Source organism: Marmota flaviventris, chromosome 17 (genome assembly GCF_047511675.1).
Source record: "Marmota flaviventris isolate mMarFla1 chromosome 17, mMarFla1.hap1, whole genome shotgun sequence".
In the NCBI taxonomy this organism is placed as follows: Eukaryota; Metazoa; Chordata; class Mammalia; order Rodentia; family Sciuridae; genus Marmota; species Marmota flaviventris.
In genome coordinates, this window is record NC_092514.1 from 56452842 (window position 1) to 56475209 (window position 22368).

Below are 22368 nucleotides of genomic sequence, written 5' to 3' on the forward strand. Positions count from 1 at the left end.
GTGAGAGATGGGACAGAACTTGAACCCTAACCCAGGCCTATCTGTTGCAAGTAGCAAGCACTATTCATTCAGCCAACGGCTATGAGTTCCACCAAGGCACATGGAGCCTAGTGTTAGTCTCAGGAGATGGTTAAGCTCCAGGAAACACACACTCAAACAGCTGCATGGGAGCCCTTAATCTCATCTGTTCAATCTTCATCTCAGAAAACGGTGCTTTCATCCACCCAGGTTTTCAAGGCAACATTCTAGGAATCACCCTTGATGCCTCTTTCCCCCCCCCCCCCATCCTCACTCATCTCATTGGCCAGTCCCACCAGCTATAATTCCAGAACATATCCTGATTGACCCACTTCTCTACGTCTCCCTTGTGACCACCCTAGTCCATCCCACCTTCATATCTTCCTTGGATGGCTACACAGCCTCTGACCTTGTCTCTCAGCTTCCTCTCTGTAGTCCATCCCATCTGCTACCAGTCAGGACTCCATAGGGCAGCCAGATGCTTTGTGTGTGTGTGTGTGTGTGTGTGTGTGTGTGTGTGTGTGTGTATTGCCTCACACATACTAGGCAAGCACTCTGCCACGGAGCTACATTCCCAGCCCTGAGTCCCATTAAGAGAAGTTGAAGTAATCTTTACATGAGAAGTAAAAATAGTGGTTACTCAATGGGGTGGGAGGATCAACCAGGCAGGGGCATGAAGAAGCCCTCTGGTGTGATAGAAATATTTTTATATTGTGAACATTATTATGAATATACTATGAACATTACACAGGGTGTGTATGCACTCATTGGGTTCATAGGGTAAAATCTACCTTTTATCATAGTTATGTTATAGCTCAAAGCAATTCAGATTGTAATCCTAAATTCAGAGTGTCACCTATTTTCAATAATACTTAGATTAAAAATCAAAATCCTCCCTCCCTGTCCACATCTCCTACCCTTTTGTCACTCACTCACTCTGCTCTAACTACACTGATCACTTTCTTGTTCCTGAATCACCTAACACTCATTTTTACATTTGCTGTTTCCTCAGCTTGTCTGACCATTTGATATCAAGATCCAGCCCCTCCCTCACTGTCCCTCCAGAGCCTCCTTTTTTTCCTTCCAGGAACTCCTCATACATGTTTCTTTGTATATTTGCTTAGTGTTTACCTGCCCCACCTTATCTCCATGAGTGTGTCTTGTTCATGATCTAGTACCCAGAATCATATCTGGTCTATAGAAAATGTTCATTACATATTTTTTTTTAAAAAATATATTTTTTTAGTTGTAGTTGGACACAATACCTTTATTTTATTTATTTTTATGTGGTGCTGAGGATCGAACCCAGGGCCTCGCACATGCTAGGTGAGCACTCTACTGCAGAGCCAAGCCACAATCCCAGCCCTCAATACATATTTAAAAATTTTTTTTTTAGTTGTAGATGGACAGAATGCCTTTATTTATTTTTTTATGTGGTGCTGAGGATCGAACCCAGGGCCTCACTCATGCTAGGCAAGCACTCTGCTACTGAGCTACAGCCCCAGCCCAATACATATTTCTTTTTTAGTTGTTAATGAACCTTTATTTATTTATTTATTTATATGTGGTGCTGAGAATCGAACTCAGTGCCTCACACATGCCAGGCAAGCGCTCTACTACTGAGCCACAACCGCAGCCCTGTTCAATACATATTTGTTGAGTAAATAATGAGATTGGTTGAAATGGGAACCAGAAGATAGGCACAAGACACAAGATGATAAGTGCTCTAGGGATTAAGCCAAGAGGGTTCACTCTTGGCCTGGGGATGGGGAGGACAGAATAAGATACATTTTCTTGGAAGAGATGACCCAGACCTCAAAAGAGGGATCGGGTTTGGTAGTGAAAGCATGGAAGTGGGAAATTAGGGATGAAGCACTGGAAAGCACTTGGGAACTGGGCCTTTTTAGCATGGAGAGCTACTTCTGCCCTGTAGGACTGGTCATTAGGGGAGCTAGAAGTGTGGAGGCTGAATAGGTTCTGCTCTCCTCAAAGGGTGCTGGCATCTCACTGACAGACTCCTTGAGCAGGTGAGGATGGAGTCCTTGTTGCCCCTCTTCCCCAGGAAGGCAGACAAATGGTGTGGATTATTCTTACCCCATCTCAGCCACCTTCAGACTCATCTGTTACCTATTTTTCAGAGGCGATAACAAAAGTTGCCATTCTTTGTGCTTGGCTTTGTGTGCATTCTCTTATTTAATATTCCCAACAACCTTTGAGGTTGGTTCTATCCGCTCCACTTCCACTTTCCTGATGAAGAATTGAGGTCTTGAGATTTTTTTTTTTTTAAAGCATAGGCAGAGGCCAAGTCCCCAGATTTCACAACTAGCAAGCATTCAAAGCCAATTCATTTCTGACTTTACAGCCTATACAGCTCACGCTCTATAAATCCTGGGAGTCTGAATAGTTGAGAATTATCTGCTTTGTTGCAGGTGGCTGTGGCTGGCAGAACTTTTTCTTTTGGGGGGGGGAGAACTTTTTCTATCCATTTCTTTATACCACCTGTGTTCAGAGAATCACCCAAGACCAAGAAGTAGCAGCAAAAGGGCTCTGTGGGCTGAGGCTGGGGGAATATGAGCTTATATAGTAGCCTAGCACCTCCTAGACTGGTCAGCAATGAACAAAAGGATGAAAATGATCTGGAGTAGTCAGAAGACCAATGTAATAAGGTACCCTTGATGGGGTTTAGAGAGGAGAGCAAGGAATTTAGGCAGTGCCCTAGTCTTCCACTAGGTGTCACCACCAGAATTACTTTCTCAAGGTACCTGGGGATGGGGACTAGCCCACAGCATAGAGAAAGGGAATTTACATTTCCTGGGGTCATTTATTTATTTATTTATTTTTGGTGGTACTAGAGATTGAGTCTAGGGGCCCTTTACCATTTTCTATTTTATTTTATTTTGGTGGTCCTGGGGATTGAGCCCAGTGGTGCTGTACCACACAGCTACATCCCCAGCTTTTTATTTTTATTTATTTATTTTTTTAGATCTTATTTATTTATTTATTTTTTTTAGAGAGAGAGAGAGATAGAGAATTTTAATATTTATTTTTTTTTAGTTTTCGGCGGACACAACATCTTTGTTTGTGTGTGGTGCTGAGGATCGAACCTGGGCCACACACATGCCAGGCGAGCGCGCTACCGCTTGAGCCACATCCCCAGCCCCTTCCCCAGCTTTTTAAATTTTTATTTTGAAACAGGGTCTTGGCTAAGTTGCTGAGGCTGACCTCAAACTTATGATCCTCCTGTCTCAGCCACCAGAGTTGCTGGGGTTATATGTGTGCCTCAGCCTGCTCCTTATAGGTATAGTTCCTTGGTGGTCACTTAAGCCCTCTCCTCTTTTCTCTATAATTCTGAGCCGAGATTTTATTATTATATTTCTGTTTGGGGAGCTCTTGATACATAACAAACTATTCCAAACTGAGTGGCTAACGGACAACAACCATTTTATAACTTCTCATGAGGGCTTAGCTGAATGGTTCTTTTCTCTCTCTCTCTGTACTGGGGATTGAACCCAGAGGCACTTTACAACTGAGCTATATCCCCAGTCCTTTTTATTTTTTATTTTGAGACAGGTCTCACTAACTTTCTTAGGGCCTCTCTACAGTTGATGAACTGGCCTCAAACTTGCAATCCTCTTGCCTCAGCCTCCTGGAATTGCTGGGACCTGTAGTCTTGGCTTAGACCTGGGACTTGGCTCAGGGGATGATTCTGCTAGTCTTGCTTTAGGTCTCTCACATGGCACTGTTAGAAGCTGTGTGGAGCTAGATTGTCTAGGATGGCTGGCTCCCATGTCTCTCACCCTGGTAGGAAGAGCTGGGTTGCTGGGATGGCTGGACCTTTCTCTTTCTCCATGCCAAGGTCTCTTCTTCCAGATTTCTCATAAGGGATCTTAGAGGTCCTGAGAGCACAACAGTGGAAGCTGCCAGGTCTTCCTTAGGCTTAGTTCCGGACATAGGATGGTCTCGCTTTTGCTCCATCTCACTGGCTTAAGAGAGTCTCTAGTCAGCTCAAAGTCAAAGAGTACCTGGAATCCTGCTTCACTGAAAGCCACTTTTTAAATAAAAAGTGAGACCTTTATTTATTTATTTATTTACTTATTTTTATGTGGTGCTGAGGATCGAACCCAGCACTTCACATGTGCTAGGTTAAGTGCTTTACCACTGAGCTACAACCCCAGCCCCTGAAAGCCACCTTTGGAGACCACCTACTAGTTTCTGAGTCCCAAATTGCTATCGCTCTTTTCAGTGACAGAACCAAATATCCACTGGTCTACTAAACATCTCTTCTTGGGCGTCCCACAGGCTGCTCAGGATCCTTGACCACCCCAAACCCTCTTCCTTTCAGTTCTCTCCAGCCAACTGTTAGCCTCACCACCACATAGGAGTTCGAGCCAGAAGCTTAGCCATCATCTCTGATAGCTCCCTCTCTTCAGTCCCTACATTCCATTTCTTAAATATCTCTAGAACTCTCCATCTCTACTGCTAATAACCTCTTGATCATGGCTAAGAAAACTGCAAACTGTCCATGTGTGTACATACTTGGGACACATTCCGTTTAGTATTATCTTCATTTTGTGGATGAGGACCCTAAGGCTGGCAGAGATTGGAATAACTTGCCCAAGGTCTCACCTCAGCAAGAGAAAACTAAATAGTGGAAAGAACTAAGTTTCCTCCAGCTCAGCCGATAGGCAGCTCTGCCTCTAAAACCTAGTGCCCCTTGTCAGTACAGATTACTGTCATCTCTCCTTTGGACTTCCACAGCTGCCTCACACCCAGCATTCCTTCCTCCATGTTGGCTCCATCTAATCCATTCTTCATGCAGTCAGAGGGATTTTTTTAGAGTACAAAATGGTCATGGCACTTCTCTGCTTATAGTTTTCAATGTTTTCCCTCCTGCCCTTGAGGTAAAATCTATTAAAGTCTTTCAGAAATTGGTCCCTGTCAACTTGACAGTATAGAATGGGCCAATGGTTTACATGGGGACATTTTGGAAATTTGAGTTTTTGTCTTTCTCAATTAAAAAGACATGCTACTGGAATTTGGTCAGGAATTCTAGAGTGTTGCAATTCAAGGGGTGATTCCTTATAACCAAGAATTCTCTTGCGTTTCACAAGACTTTTGGATGACCTGCTGGATGTACTATGTGAAAAACGTCTTTGTAATTAGCTGATCCCAGGATCTATCTCCATTAACCGTACACTCAAGGGAGAAGGGGACAAGTTTATTTCTGGATTTCTGGATTACTCTTATCATGAGAATGTAGTCCTTTGAATCCCACCTTTATGGAAGGAGAAACTCCTGCTAAATTCCTCTTATTGAGGTTGTTCTGGGGTGTTCCCTTTTCCCATGAGACATTCACAAAAATCTCAAATTCACCTAGTTAGGCAAGCACCTTCAGAACAAAAGTCTGCTTCAGTGTTCCACTTACATCTCTCTGTGTCCCCGCCTTCACTTACTGTGTTTTGCCCTGAAAATTCCTTACTTTTCTAAGCAGTGCATCAAAGCATTTGAGATTTTTATTTTTAATTTTTTTTGGTGGGGGGGGGGTACCAGGGATTGAACTCAGGGACAGTTGAGCACTGAGCCACATCCCTAGCCCTATTTTGTATTTTGTTAGAGACAGGGTCTCAAGGTCTCACTGAGTTGCTTAGCACCTGGCTAAATTGCTGAGGCTGGCTTTGAATTTGTAATCCTCCTGCCTCCGCCTCCCTAGCTGCTGGGATTGCAGGTGTGCACCACCATGCCTGGCTCAGCATTTGAGATATATTTTTTAAAATATTTATTTTTTAGGTATAGATGGACACAACACAATGCCTTTATTTTTATGTGGTGCTGAGGATGGAACCCGGGTCCCGCCCGTGCTAGCCAAGCGCTCCACTGCTGAGCCACAATCCCAGCCCAGCATTTGAGATATTTAAAAAATATTTTTAGGGGCTGAGGCTGTAGCTTGGTGGTAAAGTACTTGCCTCACATGTGTGAGGCACTGGGTTCAATCCTCAGCACCACATAAAAATAAATAAAGATACTGTGTGTTCATCTACAACTAAATAAATATTAAAAAATATTTTTAGTTACAGATGGACAAATACCTTTATTTTATTTTATTTATTTTTTAATGTGGCACTGAAAATCAAACCCAATGTCTCACACATGCTAGGCAAGCGCTCTGCCACTGAGCCACAACCCCAGCCTGAGATTTTTTTTTTTAAACATTTTTTTAGTTGTTGATAGATCTTTATTTTATTTATTTATAGTGGTGCTGAGAATCAAACTCAGTGCCTCACACATGACAGCCAAGTGCGCTACCGCTGAGCCATAGCCCCAGCCCTCTGAGATTTTTTTTTAAATATATTTTAGTTGTCCATGGACCTTTAATTAATTAATTAATTAATTAATTAATTAATATGTAGTGCTGAAGATCAAACCCACGGCCTCTCCCAGATGCCAGGCAAGCATTTTACACTGAGCCACAACCCGAGCCCCAGCATTTAAGATATTTTTGGTACTGTGGATTGAATTCAGAGGCGCTTAATCACTGAGCCACATCCCCAGCCCTTTTTTTGTATCTTATTTAGAGACAGGGTCTCACTGAGTTGTTTAGGGCCTTACTAAATTGCTAAGGCTGGCTTTGAACTAGTGATCCTCTTGCCTCAGCCTCCCAAGCCACTGGGATTACAGGCATGCACCACCATGCCCAGCAGCATTTAAGATTAAAAAAAAAAAGTTTTATCCAGGATTTTAGTTGTTTTTAGGTCTTTTAGGTTCTTAGCTTGAAAAGGAAAGCACAAATATGCAATATTTTTGCACATATTTAATATGACCTGTCTTTTCCAGTAATGCAACCACTATGTAAATTGTTTTGTATTGTTCTGAACTTTATCAAGAGTTGTTCACCATTTTGGAAAGTCAGACCAATGGCAATTCTGCCTAATTCAACTCTCCTCGGTCAGTCTATATTTTTCCCTATCACATTCTTAGTGATTCTAGGGCTGGGGGTAGAGTTTCCTATTTTCCTCTAACTTCCAGTGTAGAATAGTGCCCAAGTATTTGCATATTGAAATGCCTTCTTCTTGTCTTTATTTTTCTTTAATAGCCAGAAAATTATATTGATCTGCTTTTTAAATTGTGTATCCAGGTAATTTATATTGCTTGTTAATTTCACTTCAGGGTAGTAGAGTTAAATATTTGTTTTTAAAAAGATGCATTGAAGCCAGGTGTAGCAGTGTACCTGTAGTCCCAGCTACTTCCATGAGTTTGAGACCAGCCTGAACAACATAGTGAGACTCTGTCAAAAAAAAAAAAAAAAAAAAGATAAAAAGAGGACACTAGGAGGGGACAGATTTACTGATGTGATCATTAGAGTTCAAAATCTGGAGAATTTCTGCTATTTTGAAGGCATGTGACTTGGAGCACAATGGTTAACCTTTTGGCATTGGGGTGTAGGTCAGTGGTAATGCTTGTGCTCAGCATGTATAAGACCCTGGGTTCAATCCCATACCCATGCCTCTTCATCCCTCACCCCCACACACCTCAGAAAAGATGGTTAACATCCTCAGTTGTTCACACCTGTAATCCCAGCGGCTCAGGAGGCTGAAGCAGGAGGATTGCGAGTCAAAGCCAGCCTCAGCAACTTAGCAAGGCACTAAGCAACTCAGTGAGACCCTGTCTCTAAATAAAATACAAAATAAGGCTGGGTGGCTCAGTGGCTGAGTGCATCTGAGTTTAATCCCTGTACCAAAAAAAAAAAAAGAAAAGAAAAAAAAAATAAAGAAGAAAAGGTGGTTAACATTGTTGAGTCTTGGTTTCCTTGGTTTCTTCATCTGCAAAATGCGGGTGGTATTATGTACCTCAGAAAGTTATTGTGAGGATTAAGTGAGTTATGATATGTGAAGTTATAATAGTACCTGGCACATGGTGTTAATGTCAGACCTTGCCAGGCATTGGGGACATGCCTGTAATCCTAGCAATTTAGGAGGCTGAGGCAGGAAGATCACAACTTCAAGGTCAGCCTTAGCAACTTAAGTGTGGCCCTAAGCAACTGAGTGAGACCCTGTCTTAAAACAAAATAAAAAAAGAAAAGAAAAACAAAAAGGGCTGGGGATGTAGCATGGTGGTAGAGTACTCCTAGTTTCAATTCCTACTACCACACAGACACACACTCACACCCTCCTCCCCTCACACATACACACCCACAAAGTCACAGGCCCCATGATTATGCCTTTGACCCAATTTCTTGTCTCTTCCTTAAGTTCTAGCTCTCATCACATCAAAATACTTTTCTTGGAAAATGCCATGATTCTTCCTGTTTTGCATATACTCTCCCTGGAATCCTCCCTTGTTTGAAACCCTGTCTAATTCCTATCCATCCGTCAGATCTCACTCAGAAAATGGGTAACAGCCTTACTTAGCTCTTTCTTCATGAAGTCTATTGCTATCTCCACAAGTGATGTGTCCCTGTTTTCACCACGGTGGCTGCCCTTATCACAGAGTGATGTTACAGAGCACAAGGGCTTACATTAGCTACAGTGGGCAGGGAATGCCTTCTGTAGAGGGGCATTTGAGCTAAGGCCTGAAAAATTAAAGAGGATAGATAGTACAAAGGCTCTGAGGTCAGGGCTGCCTGCAGGACCACACAACATAAAAGTGATTGAGGAGGGTACAGGTAGGACATGAAGATGAAGATCTGGGAGGCTCTAGCAAGAGTTAGGATCCACTCCCGCATTACCTCACCTTCAAGCATGCAGAAGTACATACCTGGACATCTTTACTTTTGCATCTGTTGATCTCTATGTCTGGAATGTGTTCCTTGCTTCTCTGATTATTAATAAAATCCTACTCATCCTTCAAGGCCAGTTAAAAACCATTTATGAAATCTTCTCTCATTCTTTATCAGGAATTAATCACTCCCTTGTCTGATGTCCCCATGGCACTAATCACATGCTGACTTGTACCTCAGCTAGCTGTTTACATGCCAGTCTGCCCACCAACACGGTGAGTTCCTGAGGACAGAGGCTCTTAGTCATCTCTGTTATCAATCTCCTGGTGCCTGGCCCACATCTGATACATAATGAGACACTGACTTGACTAGTGGGTGGGGTCCAGCACTACTCATGGTGGAACAGAGAAGGAAAACAAAAATAATAACAATTATGGCTTATCACGTGTTGTCCCATTCATTACCTGATTTGTGCCTTCCAACAACACTAAGAGACAGAAGGGACAGGCATATGCATCAATTTTACAGACAGGGTCGCCGAAGCCTTTTAAGTTGTGGGGACTAAGTCCCAATCCTGTCTCTTACTTCAGATTCAGCGCTGGGAATGGAACTGACCCAAAGAGCAGTTTGAGGATATAAATCAGTGGGATGGGCTGCAGTGACAAAGTGCTTTTGTGGGTGGACTTGGGAGAAATCCTCAATCAGTTGCCAAGGAGTTAGCAATTGCGCCAGGAAGGGCAAAGTATTTCTGTCTCTGAGCCAAGCAGCTGAAGGATTTCGCAGCACCATCTCTCATCACTGAAAATGGGAAACCCTTGGCCCACGAAAGATACCGTTTGGATTTGGTGGCTCAGTTGATGTAAAGGATGACTTGTTAGCAGGGGCCTGCTTCTCTGTTGCCATGACAACCAGAGCTTGCCTATTGGGCCCTTGCAAGGTTAGTTGAGGCGTTCTCTTAGTTAACTCGAGATTAGGGAAGGACACTTACGGGGAGGGTGTGTGTGCGAGCGCGCCTAGTGGACTAAAGATGAAAAAGAAGTATATTCAAGAAACACGATAGCTGAGTGGTTCTCCACCTCGGTGACATGTTAGAATCACGCGCATTAAAAGTCCCGATACTAGGCTGCACTCGATCAATTAAATCAGAATCTCTAGGACTACAACCCTGACATCAGTAGCTAGCTGAAGCTCTCCAGGTAGTTTCAATTGTAGTCAAAGATGCAAATCCCGGTTTTAGCTGCTAAGTGGAGTTCTTGCGACCTTCTCGAGATGGCGACCGATCCAGCCACTTCCGTCTTTACGTGCGCCAGGCAGGGGGCAGGTTTTCCAGAGGCGCATGCGTTTAGCGTCTCTTTGCTCCCCGCTCCCTCCTCCTTTTTCCCCCGCCTCCATTTTGTTCGCGGACGCTGGGGACGGTGGGAGCACATCCATTTCCGGGTTGGCAAAAGGGGCGGCGGCGGCGAGAAAGAGAGCTTGCTGGGGGGGCGAGTGAGACAAGACGAAACCAGAGCAGAGGTGGCGGAGGATTCGCTCCCGGAGCAGCTGCATCCAGGTCGGAAAGAGGCTGAGAGGGCTGAGTCCGTCCCTGAGGTGACCTGCGGACCTGAGTTGGGAGGGAGGACCGGGAGAGGGGGGCTTTGGGCGGGGCTTGAGGAGAGTGGGGGCACCGGAGGAGGGGCCTGAGGGGGAGAGAGGGGCTCTGGGGCGGGATTTGGGGAAATGGGGGTTGGGTCTGGAGAAGCTAGAGTGGGGGCGTGGGTCATCTAAGGAGGAGTGGTCAGGAATTGGTACTGGGCGGGCGAGGACTGCGAAGATGGGCGAAGTGCTTTTTGAGAGACAGGAAATACAGCATCTTGAAGGGTTGGTTGAGGTAAGACGGAAACTCGCGGTGAAGAACGAGGTAACCGTGCGCAAAAGGGGAGATGGGAAGGGAGTACCTGTTGGGAACAGGTAATTAGTAGGATGCTCTGGGTGAGGAGGCCCGTGTGACATTTTGAGAATTGATTTAGATAAAAAGTCATGGTTGGGAGGATGGCTCAGGAAACTGCTTACATTAGATAGAATCTTACGAGCGTTAGTTGAGAGGCAGTCAGAATGGAGTTAAAGGTTGGATTGAGAAATGTTGAGATACGTTTTGGTGCACCTGGAGTTGAGGGGTTCCTGTTGGAGTGCTAGATGTGGGCGTTGTGTGTGATTGAGTTGCTGATCAGGAAGGAAAATTCTGAAAAGATGACATTGTAGTGAGGAGTTGGAAGAAGCTGGTGTACTGGAATTCATATTTTTAAAGGGACTTGAAAAATACTGTTTTGGGCTCTTCCAGGGCCCATCTCCTTTTCTTTCTTTCTTTTTTTTTTATGCTGTTATTTTTGACTTAAGTTTTGGTTTCCAAATGACTTATTGAATGTTTCCGGCTACTCTTCTCCTTTTATGTACCAGAAAAGAGCTTAGAGAGTAAAAACTGTTCTAGCACACCTCTGGCTTTACTCATTAACTTTGAGGCAAATCATTAAACTCTTCATTTTTCCCCCCTTTGTAGTATAGGAGGAATTTACTTTTGCATCCTTTGATAAAATTCTACTCATCCTTCAAGGCCAGTTAGAAACCATTTATGAAATCTTCTCTCATTCTTTATCAGGAATTAAAATCCTCATCCTGTTCTCTAAAAGACTGTGTTAAACAAGTGAGATGTTGAAGTGGTTGCAAACAAGTGCTCTGGAAACAAGATTGAGATATTGCTATTTGAAAGACATTTTTCTCAGTCTCTTCCTCTTGGTCGCGTGTGTGTATAATAGTGTATATATATGCACACACACATATATATACATTATTATATAAAATGTATATCTGTGTGTAAATATGTGTGTTTGTGTGTGTGTGTGTGTGTGTGTGTGTGTATTGCCAGGAAAGAGTTGGTTTAGATTTGATGCATGTTCAGTTTTTAAATTATATCCCCCCCCCGTAGTAGTGGGGATTGATTTCAGGGCCTTGGGTGTATAAGATGAGCTACATCCCCAGTCCTTTTGTGTGCATGGTACTGGAGATTTTTTTTTTTTTAATATTTTTTTAGTCATAGTTGGATGCAATACCTTGATTATTTATTTATTTACTTATTTGTTTTATGTGGTGCTGAGGATCGAACCCAGGGCCTTGCACATGCTAGGTGAGCGCTATACCGCTGGGCCACAACCCCAGCCCTGTACTGGAGATTTGAACCCAGGAGTGCCCTACTAGTGAGCTACATCTCAGCCCTTTTTATTTATTTATTTAAAAAAATTTTTTTTGTCGTTGTAGATGGACGGAATACCTTTATTTGTTTATTTTTATGTGGTGCTGAGGATCGAACCCAGTGCCTCACAGATGCTAGGCAAGTGCTCTGCCACTGAGCTATAGCCTCAGCCCTCAGCCCTTTTTATTTTTATTTTTTATTTTGAGACAGGCTGGCCTTGAACTTGCCATTCTCCTGGCTGGCCTTCAACTTGCCATTCTCCTGCCTCAGCCTCCTGTGTTACTAGGATTATAGGTGTGCACTACTGCATCTAGCTTTTAACTATTCTTTTAAAAAAAATTAAATATATGTATGTTTTTTAGTTGTAAATAGACATAATACCTTTCTTTTTATTTATTTATTTTTATGTGGCGCTGAGGATTGAACCCAGGGCTTCACACATGCTAGGCAAATGCTGTGCCACAACCGCAGCCCCAGTGTGAAACTTTTATAGTTGAAAATTTCTAATTATTGTGTTACATTTTATTGGCTACCATCAAAATGAAGATAAGGAAATTAGAGTTGGGAATGAATGAGGTCAGCTGATGGAGACTAGGAGAATGTAGTATTTTATTCTTGACAGAAACTGGGTTTTTCCATGAGCTCTTTTTTTCTTTATTTTTTTAGTAGTAGATGAACATAATACGTTTATTTATTTATTTTATGTGGTGCTGAGGATCAAACCCAGTGCCTCACACGTGTGAGTCAAGCGCTCTGCCACTGAGCCACAACCTCAGACCCTCCATGAGCTCTTTGAGAATTCACTGAAAAATAATATTTTGGACAATTGAGCCTTATGCTTTAATCCAGTCACTATCTATGGCCTTGTTGTCAGTTGGTAGGGATGAGTGTGCTGTGGACAGTTTTAGCTGCTTTACTGTTTTTTTGTTGTTGTTGTTTGTTTTTGCTAATTTTTTTTTTTTTTTTTTTTTTTGGTAGTGCTAGGTATTGAACCCAGGGCCTCTTTCCAACTAGACCACTCTACCACTGAGCTATATTTCTGCTTCATTGTTAATTCTTCAAAATCCTGTTTCAACTTTTTTTTTGGGGGGTGGTACTAGAGATGGAACTCAGAGGCACTCAACCACTGAGCCACATTCCCAGGCCTATTTTGTATTTTATTTAGAGACAGGGTCTCACTGAGTTGCTTAGCACCTCAGGCTGGCTTTGAACTTGCAATCGTCCTGAGTCGCTGGGATTGTAGGCATGTGCCACCGCATCTGGCTTTTTTAACTTCTGTAGGCGTGATTCTCTCTACACTTTGCACATAGGTAAACTTATTTAATCTAGAAGTATTCCTGAAAGTCTTGGCATTTCTGAGGTTCGAGGTGGATTTGCTAAAGAGAGGGCATTTTTTAATTCTATCTCCCACTTAATATCAGAATGGTGTTTACCCTAGTTAGTACTGATTAGCTGTGTGATGTCAGCACAAAGGTGAAATGCAGGGGAGACTGGAAGATATTGAGAACAATGGGGTTTTCAGGTTTTACTGATGGCTTTCAAGAAGGGAAGAGAGGAGTCTTGTGTTGAAGAGAAAATTATAGAATGTTTTTCTTGATTTCTTCTGCTTTCTGGTTGGCTCTGGTGTACTTGGTTCTATTTTCCTACTGCTGAAGTAGTTCTGAAATTCAACAGGCTGTTGGGTCAGGCTGTTTGAGTAAACTATAGCCTTCACACCCACTCCAGGAAGAGCTGCAGGCTGTGGTATATATGTACTTATATGGGGGTAAAAACCTGTGTAATATCCAGATTTTTCAACCTACAGTGTGACTTTTTTTTTTTTCTTTAAAGGATCCTGGAGACTGAACCCAGTGTCGTGCATACTAGACAAGTGTGCTGCCTCTGAGCCCTTCAAGTTTTTTTTTTTTTTTTTTTTTTTGCAGTACTGGGGATTGAGCCCAGGGACACTCTACCACCAAGCTGCATCCCCAGCCCTTTTTATTTTTATTTTGAGACAGGACCTCACTAAGTTGCTGAGGCCTTGAACTTCTGCCTCAGCCTCTGGAGTTGCTGGGATTAAGGTGTGTGCTGCATCTTGGTTCATTTGTTGTTGTGGTGGTTGCTTTGGTACTGGGGATTAAACCCAAGGGCACTGTACCACTGAGCCACATCCCCAGCCCTTTTTTTTAAAAGATTTTTTAAAAGATGGACACAATATCTTTATTTATTTTTATGTGGTGCTGAGATTCGAATTCAGTGCATCACATGTGCGAGGCAGACACTCTACTGCTGAGCTATAACCCCAGCGCGCCCCCCAATCCTATTTTGTATTGTATTTACAGACAGGATCTCACTGAGTTGCTTAGTGCCTCACTAAAAAGTCTGGCTGAGGCTGGCTTTGTACTCATGATCCTCCTGCCTCAGCCTCCTGAGCTGCTGGGATTACAGGTGTTAGCCACCATGCCTGGCTATCTTGGTTCTTCTTCTTCTTCTTCTTTTTTTTTTAAATAGTTTTCAGTTGTAGGTGGATGCAATACCTTTATTTTATTTGTTTATTTTTATGTGGTGCCTTAACATGCTAGGCAAGCACTCTACCACTGAGCCATAACTCTAGCCCTCTTGGTTCATTTTTTTTCCCTCTTTAATATTTATTTTTTAGTTGTAGTTGGACACAATACCTTTCTTTTTACTTATTTATTTATATGTGGTGCTGAGGATTGAATCCAGGGCCTCGTACTTGCCAGGCCAGCGTTCTACCGCTGAGCCACAGCCCAGCGCCCCCCCTTGGTTAATTTTTAAGAGATTTCTGAGATAACTTATAGAGGCTCAGAGCTCCTGGGGAGGCTTTTGGTATAGCTTGCTTCCTTAATATAATGTTTTTCAATTTTTCCTGTTCTACATTTTCTTGTTGCTCTGCTTGAGCTATTACTAAGTGGAAAATGGCAGATTTCACATTCCCCCCCCCCCCTCCTTTTTAGTTTCTGGTGGATATCTTGTCTGTGTCACAGTTTGATATCACCAAATTGAAAGGATTCTTGACTGCTTCAAATGGGGAGGGTGACAGAAGCTGACTTGGGTTTCCTGCACCAGAGAATGGACTCTGTCAAAGCAAAGAATAGTTGCAGATACACAAACCAGGACTTTGAAGCTGTGACTAACATTTTGGCAACATGCATCCCTTTGCCAAATAACTTCTTTTCTTCTTGAGTGTGATTGTTGATCTCCTTGTCAAAGTAGGCTCTTGTTGCTACTGTTCTTCACACAGCTCCCAAGCAGAAGTTGGCAGAGTTCCGGTTGACTGACTGTCTCTTGAGCCTGGATTAGAGTGGATGGGGCGTTCCATGTCAAAATGAGGTTCATTGGCAGATCCTGAGAGCTGTTCTGCAAGGAAAGAGAGGCAGCAGTCTTTACTGAATGTTCTTGCAATCATTTATTATTTGTTTTCTAAATTCAAATCTGGTTCTTATTCATCTAGTGGTTAAATGCAGAATCATTGCTTTTGCCTAGCTTTGCAAGTCTAGGGCATTGAGGAAGAAAGGTAGTATTTCCAATCTCTGCCCCAAATCCCAAGCCTTTGAGCCAAAGGAACCTTATAAGCTAAGCTTATGAACATTTCTTTCTTTCTTTTTTTTTTTTTTTTGCAGTTCTGAGGAATGAACCCAAGACTTTGTGAATGTGAGGCAAGTGCTCTACCATTGAGCTACAACTCCAGCCACCAATGAGCCTTTCTGTATATAATTTAAGAAGGTATATTAAATTGCTGGGCATGGTAGTGCATGCCTGAAATTCCAGCTAATCTGGAGGCTGAGGCAGGAGGATTGCAAGTTTGAGGCCAGCCTGGGCAATTTAGTAAGATCCTGTCTTAAAATAAAAAGGGCTGGGGATGTAACTCAGTGATAGAGTGCTTTCCTAGCATGTAAAAGGCCCTGAGTATGAACCCCAGTATGGCAAAGAAAGAAGGGAGGGGAAAAATGCTAAACACAACATTATGATGTTAATAGAGGAAAAAACTGTGGTAGGTTCTTTAATGTCTGTGTCACTTTTAAACCTCTCAAGATTTTTGACTTAGAATACAGAAAGAATCCATGGAGGCATATAAGTTATCAAATGGAAGAACCAGGAATTGGCTCCTACACTTAATATAATTTAGAATGACTGTCTCTACTTTGTAAATACCCTTTTGTTTTTCAGGGAATAATTAGCTGAAGACTACTTTGTTTCTGCTAAATCTTGGGATAGATTTTTTTTGGTACTGGGGATTGAACTCAGGCACTTGACCACTGAACTACATCCCTAGCCCTGTTTTGTATTTTATTTAGAGATAGGGTCTCACTGAGTTGCTTAGTGCCTTGCCATTGCTGAAGCTGGCTTTGAACTCACAATTCTCTTGCCTCAGCCTTCTAAGCCACTGGGATTACAGGCGTGCACCACCATGCCTGGTTTGGGATAGACTTTGAAGATCTTTTCTTGTAATGTATGAGTGGCCCTACGTTGCAGATAACCCCCAAATAAATCTTCTTATTAACTTTGGAATCAGTTTTTTCCTGCCATCATTAGTCCATAATATTCTGTTTCTAATATGCAGGTTCAAATTCAGAGATTTTGATATGGTTCAGGGCTTTGCTTGTGGTAGCAAATATTGAAGTTATGTTTAATGTCTCAAATCTTTCTTTCCTGAAAAGTCTCTTAAAGTTTGGTAGATATGTATATGTAAGTAATATAGTGTACTTACATGTACAAATTCTTATGATTAAGTTTTAGAACTATTTTAGTTTCTTAAACTTGGTGGATTCAAATAAACTTCATTTGGATTTTGAAGTCCCTCAGTGCAAATAATTTGTTTTTAGTCAGTATTTATATTTCTTCAGTATTAATTCACTGACCTACTTTCTATGCTTATGAAAACACTGAATCCAATAATCTTTTGTTTTAAAAAAAAATTTATTTTTTAGTTGTAGTTGGACACAATACCTTTATTTTATTTATTTATTTATTAAGATGTTGACAGACTTTTATTCATTTATTTAAATGCAGTGCTGAGAATCAAACCCAGTGCCTCACATACATGCTAAGCAAGTGTTCTACCACTGAGCCACAACTCCAGCTCTTATTTATTTATTTACTTATTTATTAAAATACTCTTTTAAAAAAAATATTTTTAGATGCTGATGGACCTTTATTTTATTCATTTATTTATTTGTGTTGCTGAGAATTGAATCCATGGCCTCACACATTCTAGGCAAGTGCTCTACTACCGAGCCACAACTCCAGCCCTACTTATTTATTTTTTATGTGGTGCTGAGGATTGAACCTAGGGCCTCACACGTGCTAGGCGAGCGCTCTACTACTGAGCCACAATCCCAACCTTCCTTTTTTAAAAAAAAAACAAACCTACTAATAATCTCTTCTGACTGTGAAAACATTCCCCATATGTATTCAGAATTGGGACACTTGGTTGTTGAAAAATGGAATTTAAAGTGGTACAATCTAGGGGCTGGGGATGTGGCTCAAGCGGTAGTGCGCTCGCCTGGCATGCATGCGGCCTGGGTTCGATCCTCAGCACCACATACAAACAAAGATATTGTGTCCGCCAAATACTAAAAAATAAATATTAAAAAATTCTCTCTCTCTCTACGTCTATCTCTCTCACTCTCTCTTAAAAAAATAAAATAAAATAAAAAATAAAGTGGTACAATCTAGTATGAGGTAATATGTCTGAGATTTGTGGATAAGTGAGTTTTTTCTGTTTCCATTTCTGCCCTCCCAGTGCTCATCAGGCAGGTAAGGTGTTTTGTCATCTAAGATTCAGGTATGGGGTATTTAAACTGTTTCTGTCTCTCAGAAATAAGGACATGACTATTTTTAGAAATTATTTATTTAATTTTATTGATTGATTAATTGATGGGTACTTGGAATGGAACCGAGGGGTGCTTTATCACTGAACCACATTCCCAGCCCCCCCCTTTTTTTTTTTTTGGTACCGGGGATTGAACTCGGGGGACTCAACCTGAGCCATATGAGTTGTTAAGCGCCTTGCTGTTGCTGAGGCTGGCTTTGAACTTGGGATCCTCCTGTCTCAGCCTCCCGAGTCGCTGGGATTACAGGCATGTGCCACCGTGCCCAGCCCTTTTTAAGAAAAACTTTATTTATTTATTTTGGTGGTGCTGAGGATTGAACCCAGTGCCTCACACGTGCTGAGCTACAACTGCAGCTCAGATTTTATTTTTCAAATAGCATAGAATTCAAAAGGTAAAAGATATACACTCAGATATACATTCTACCCTTCTCATCAGTCCAATTCATGTCCTGGATGCAACTGATACTATGTTCTTAAAATCCTTTCTAGAGATACCATCCATGTATAAAGCAAATGTATATATTTCTTGCTTGAAAAAAAAAAAAAAAGACCAAGTGTAGCACACTGTTGATACTATCTGCATCTTTTTTGTTTTTGTTCTGGTACCAGGGAACCCAGGAGCGCTTAAACACTGAGCCGTATCTCTTACTTCTTTTATTTATTTTGAGATAGAGTATTGTTAGTTTGTTAGGGCCTCATTAAGTTGCTGAGACTGGCCTCAAACTTGCAGTCCTCCTACTCTCAGACTCCTGAGTTACTGGGATTATCCTCATAAGCCACCATGCCAGGCTCTTTTGTTTTTGAATTTAGTTTGGCCATTATCTTTATCAACAAAAAGAGTTTGATACCTTCCCTGAACTGATAATCTTCTAATTGTTTCCAGTCTATTGCTATTATAAACTATGCTCCAGTGAATAACCTATGTGTATGTGAGTATATCTCTAAGGGTAAAGTCTTAGAAGTAGAATTTCTCAGTCAGATGTGGTGGCTCATGCATAATCCCTGTAACTTGAGAGACTGAGGCAAGAAGATCAAAAATTTGAGGCCAGCCTCAGCAACGTAGTGTGGACCTGTCTCAAAATAAATAAAAAGGGCTGGAGATGTAACTCAGTGGTAAAGCACCCTGGTTTTCAATTCCTATTTCAATTCCTACTATGGGAGTGGTGGAGGAATAGAATTGTTCAAGCTGATTTTTTTTTTTTTTTTTAATGTTTCTTTCTTCCTGTTTTGGAACTAGGGATTGAACTCAGGGATGCTCTACTGCTGAGCATCCAGCCCTTTTTTTTATCTTTATTTTTTTAAAGATAATTTTTTTTCTTTTAGTTGTTAGTGGACCTTTATTTATTTATATGCAGTGCTGAGAATCAAACCCAGTGCCTCATACATGCTAGGCAAGCACTCTACCACTGAGCCACAATCCCAGCCCCTTCCCAGCCTTTTAATTTTTTAAAAAATTTGGGATAGAGTTTAGCTGAGTTACTGAGGCTGACCTCAAACTTGCTGTCTTCCTGCCTCAGCCTCCTGAGTAACTGGGATTATAGGCATTTACCCTTTTTTTCTTTTTTTGATATTTCTTATTCATTTGTTTAACAGGAATTGTTGAGCTCCTATGTGCCAAGGACTGTGCTAGGTGCTGAAGATATAGCAGGGAGAAAACTGCAGATAGTTAACAGGAATCCCAGCCCAGGTTGACTAGATGGAAGGGCTGTCAGGGAAGATCTTTGAGCAATTGACTGTTTTTTGTTTGTTTTTAAAATATTTTTTAGTTGTCAGTGTACATCTATTTATTTACTTATTTATATGTGGTGCTGAGAATCTAACCCAATGCCTCACACATGCTAAATAAGCGCTCTACCATTGAGCTACAACCTCAGCCCAGCAATTGACTTTTGAGCTGAAACCGAAGGATAAGTGTAGGACAAAAGACAATTCTAGATGGAGGGAATAGTTTATGTGAAGGTCCTGAGCGGGGAAGGAATGTGGATATTTTGAGAAATTGAAAGAAGTTTGAGCATGGCTAGTGCTTAAGGAATGAGAAGCAGAGAAGAGGCAAGGTTAGGAAATGTGGGCTCTCCTAGAAAAAAGAAAAAGGATAAATAGTATAGTGAATTTTGAGCACAATCTCTAGAGATTTTTTTTCTGTTGATTCTTTCTACAAAAGAATTCTTTTTTAATTCTTTATTAGTGTTAATAGTGAAACCATTAGTATAATAAAGGAATTAAAATCTGATGCTTCTGCAGTAGAGCATGCTTTGTATGATAACTTTCCAGGATAAAGCCTATTCTTTTTTTTTTTTAAAGGAGCTTGCTTTTTTTTTTTTTTTTTTAAAGAGAGAGAGAATTTTTAATATTTATTTTTTAGTTTTCGGCGGACACAAATCTTTGTATGTGGTGCTGAGGATTGAACCCGGGCCGCATGCATGCCAGGCGAGCGCGCTACCGCTTGAGCCACATCCCCAGCCCAAGCCTATTCTTTTAATCTTGGTTTCTCTCAGGTCCTGCAAATTCAACTTAGTTGTCTGGATTGGGTCTTACAACTTTAGGATCTTAGAAACTGGTTTGGAGATAGAATTATTGGGTAACAGTTCTTAGATTATGGGGCATGATTGGATTGCCGGTTTGTTAGATTATGCTATTTTTAGGAAACAGAAAACTTATTTATTTCTAGGGAATATTGACCTGTTTACAATCCTCATGGGACTAGGAAAAGAGCACAGATGTTCTTATTATGAACTGGTGAATATAGTATTCTGTTATACCTGTCGTCTAGGCCATATGTTTTAACATGATGCGTATGTCCAGCATCTATTATAACTATGAATATATGAAAGCTTTTTAAATCTGGGACCATTATAACTCTGGATATAGGAAAGCATTTTTATCTGCAAGTATATTGACTTTTGTTTGGAAATCACAGCATTCAAAGCCCAGATGGTCCTGTTTGATTTAGTACCTTTCTTATGTAACTGGATTAGCTTGTCCTGTTTTCATAACGTAAAAATTAGACTCTTGATTTAGTAGTCTATCACTGGTGATCAAGGAATGAAAATGTGCATATTTCTAGCTTTCCAGGATGATAGAGAAGAGACTCTTCAATAGTGAAAGTCATAGCTTTGTTATTAGATTATCTGTGGGGCGTTGGGACTTTTAATATATTGAAATGAGGCATGACACTTCTCTTCGTGTGAAGTCTGGATCAACATTTTATGAAGCATCTGCTTACATTTTATTTCAGTCCTTTTTTTTTCTTCAGTATTTTTTAGTTGTCAATATTTATATGCGCTGCTAAGAATCAAACCCCGTGTCTCACACATGCTAGGTGAGCCCTCTACTACTGAGCCACAACCCCAGGCCACCATTATATTATCTTAGCTACCTTAAGCACCAAAGCAGGCAGTTTGTAGAACATCTGGGGCCATTCATTGCTATTGGAGGGTAATAATGGCATCTATCTGCCTTTCTTCTATCATTCAGATCTTAAACCACAGCCCACTGACAGAATTCTGGGAAATATAGTTTCCGGGTCTCTAGCCTCTTATCTCCAGGTGAATCTAGAAGGAAGTAGAGGAAAATGTTATCAAAAGAAGAGGGGGAAGAAAATAAAGAAAATTTGTAGTCAACCTAATGATGATGTGTACCAAGATTACATTTAATTTCTTGCACGGTTTTCCCCTAGATGTAACATTAGTCATTCCTTCCTTCCTTCCTTTCTTTTCTTTTTTTGCTTGATTTACTGAATATCAAACATTGATTCATCCCTAAATTCTTTTTTTTTTAATAATTTTTTTAGTTGTAGTTGAACACAATACCTTCATTTTATTTATTTATTTTTATGTGGTGCTGAGGATTGAACCCAGCGCCTCGCCACGTGCTAGACAAGCGCGCTCTACTGCTGAGCCACAACCCCAGCCCCCATCCCTAAATCTGACAGAAGTATAAATCTCTTCTTTAAAAAAAAAAAAAAATATATATATATATATTTATTAATTTTTATGTGGTGCTGAGGATCTAACCCAGTGCCTCCCACATGCTAGGCAAGTGCTCTACCACTGAGCCACAACCTCAGCCCTAAGTCTCTTCTTTTTTATTTTTTTTTTTAAGAGAGAGAGAGAGACAATTTTTTGATATTTATTTTTTAGTTTTCGGCGGACACAACATCTTTGTTTGTATGTGGTGCTGAGGATCGAACCCGGGCCGCACGCACGCTAGGCAAATATAAAATATTATTTTGGATGTTATAGTTCTTCAAAAATTATAAGCCCTTGCTTTGTGGTATTATGAAATTTGATGCTATTCTAACCCTGGATTTTTTTTTTTTTTTTTTGTATTTAGTTGTAGGTAGACACAATAACTTTATTTTATTTATTTATTTTTACGTGGTGCTAAGGATCGAAGCCAGTACCTCACGTGTGCTAGGCAAGTACTCTATCACTGAGCTACTACCCCAGCCCTGGATTTTTTTTTTTTTTTTTTTTTAAGAGAGAGAGAGAGAATTTTTTAATATTTATTTTTTAGTTTTTGGCAACATCTTTGTTTGTGGTGCTGAGGATCGAACCTGGGCCGCACGCATGCCAG

General features: G+C 41.1%; 1 long non-coding RNA gene across 8 annotated transcripts in view; it reads left to right on the forward strand.

The window, feature by feature from the left end:
• The first annotated feature begins 10094 nt into the window (after nt 1–10094).
• LOC114108464 (uncharacterized) overlaps nt 10095–22368 on the forward strand; it is a 33483-nt gene continuing 21209 nt past the window's right edge. For 2 of the 8 annotated variants that reach the window (XR_011704948.1, XR_011704942.1), the window contains exons 1-2: nt 10095–10321; nt 15581–15683. This is a non-coding gene — a long non-coding RNA (uncharacterized lncRNA). Of the gene's footprint in view, nt 10322–10486; nt 10602–13879; nt 14018–15580; nt 15684–22368 lie in introns of those variants that run through there. The other 6 variants (XR_011704945.1, XR_011704949.1, XR_011704944.1 and 3 more) reach the window with 6 other exon arrangements.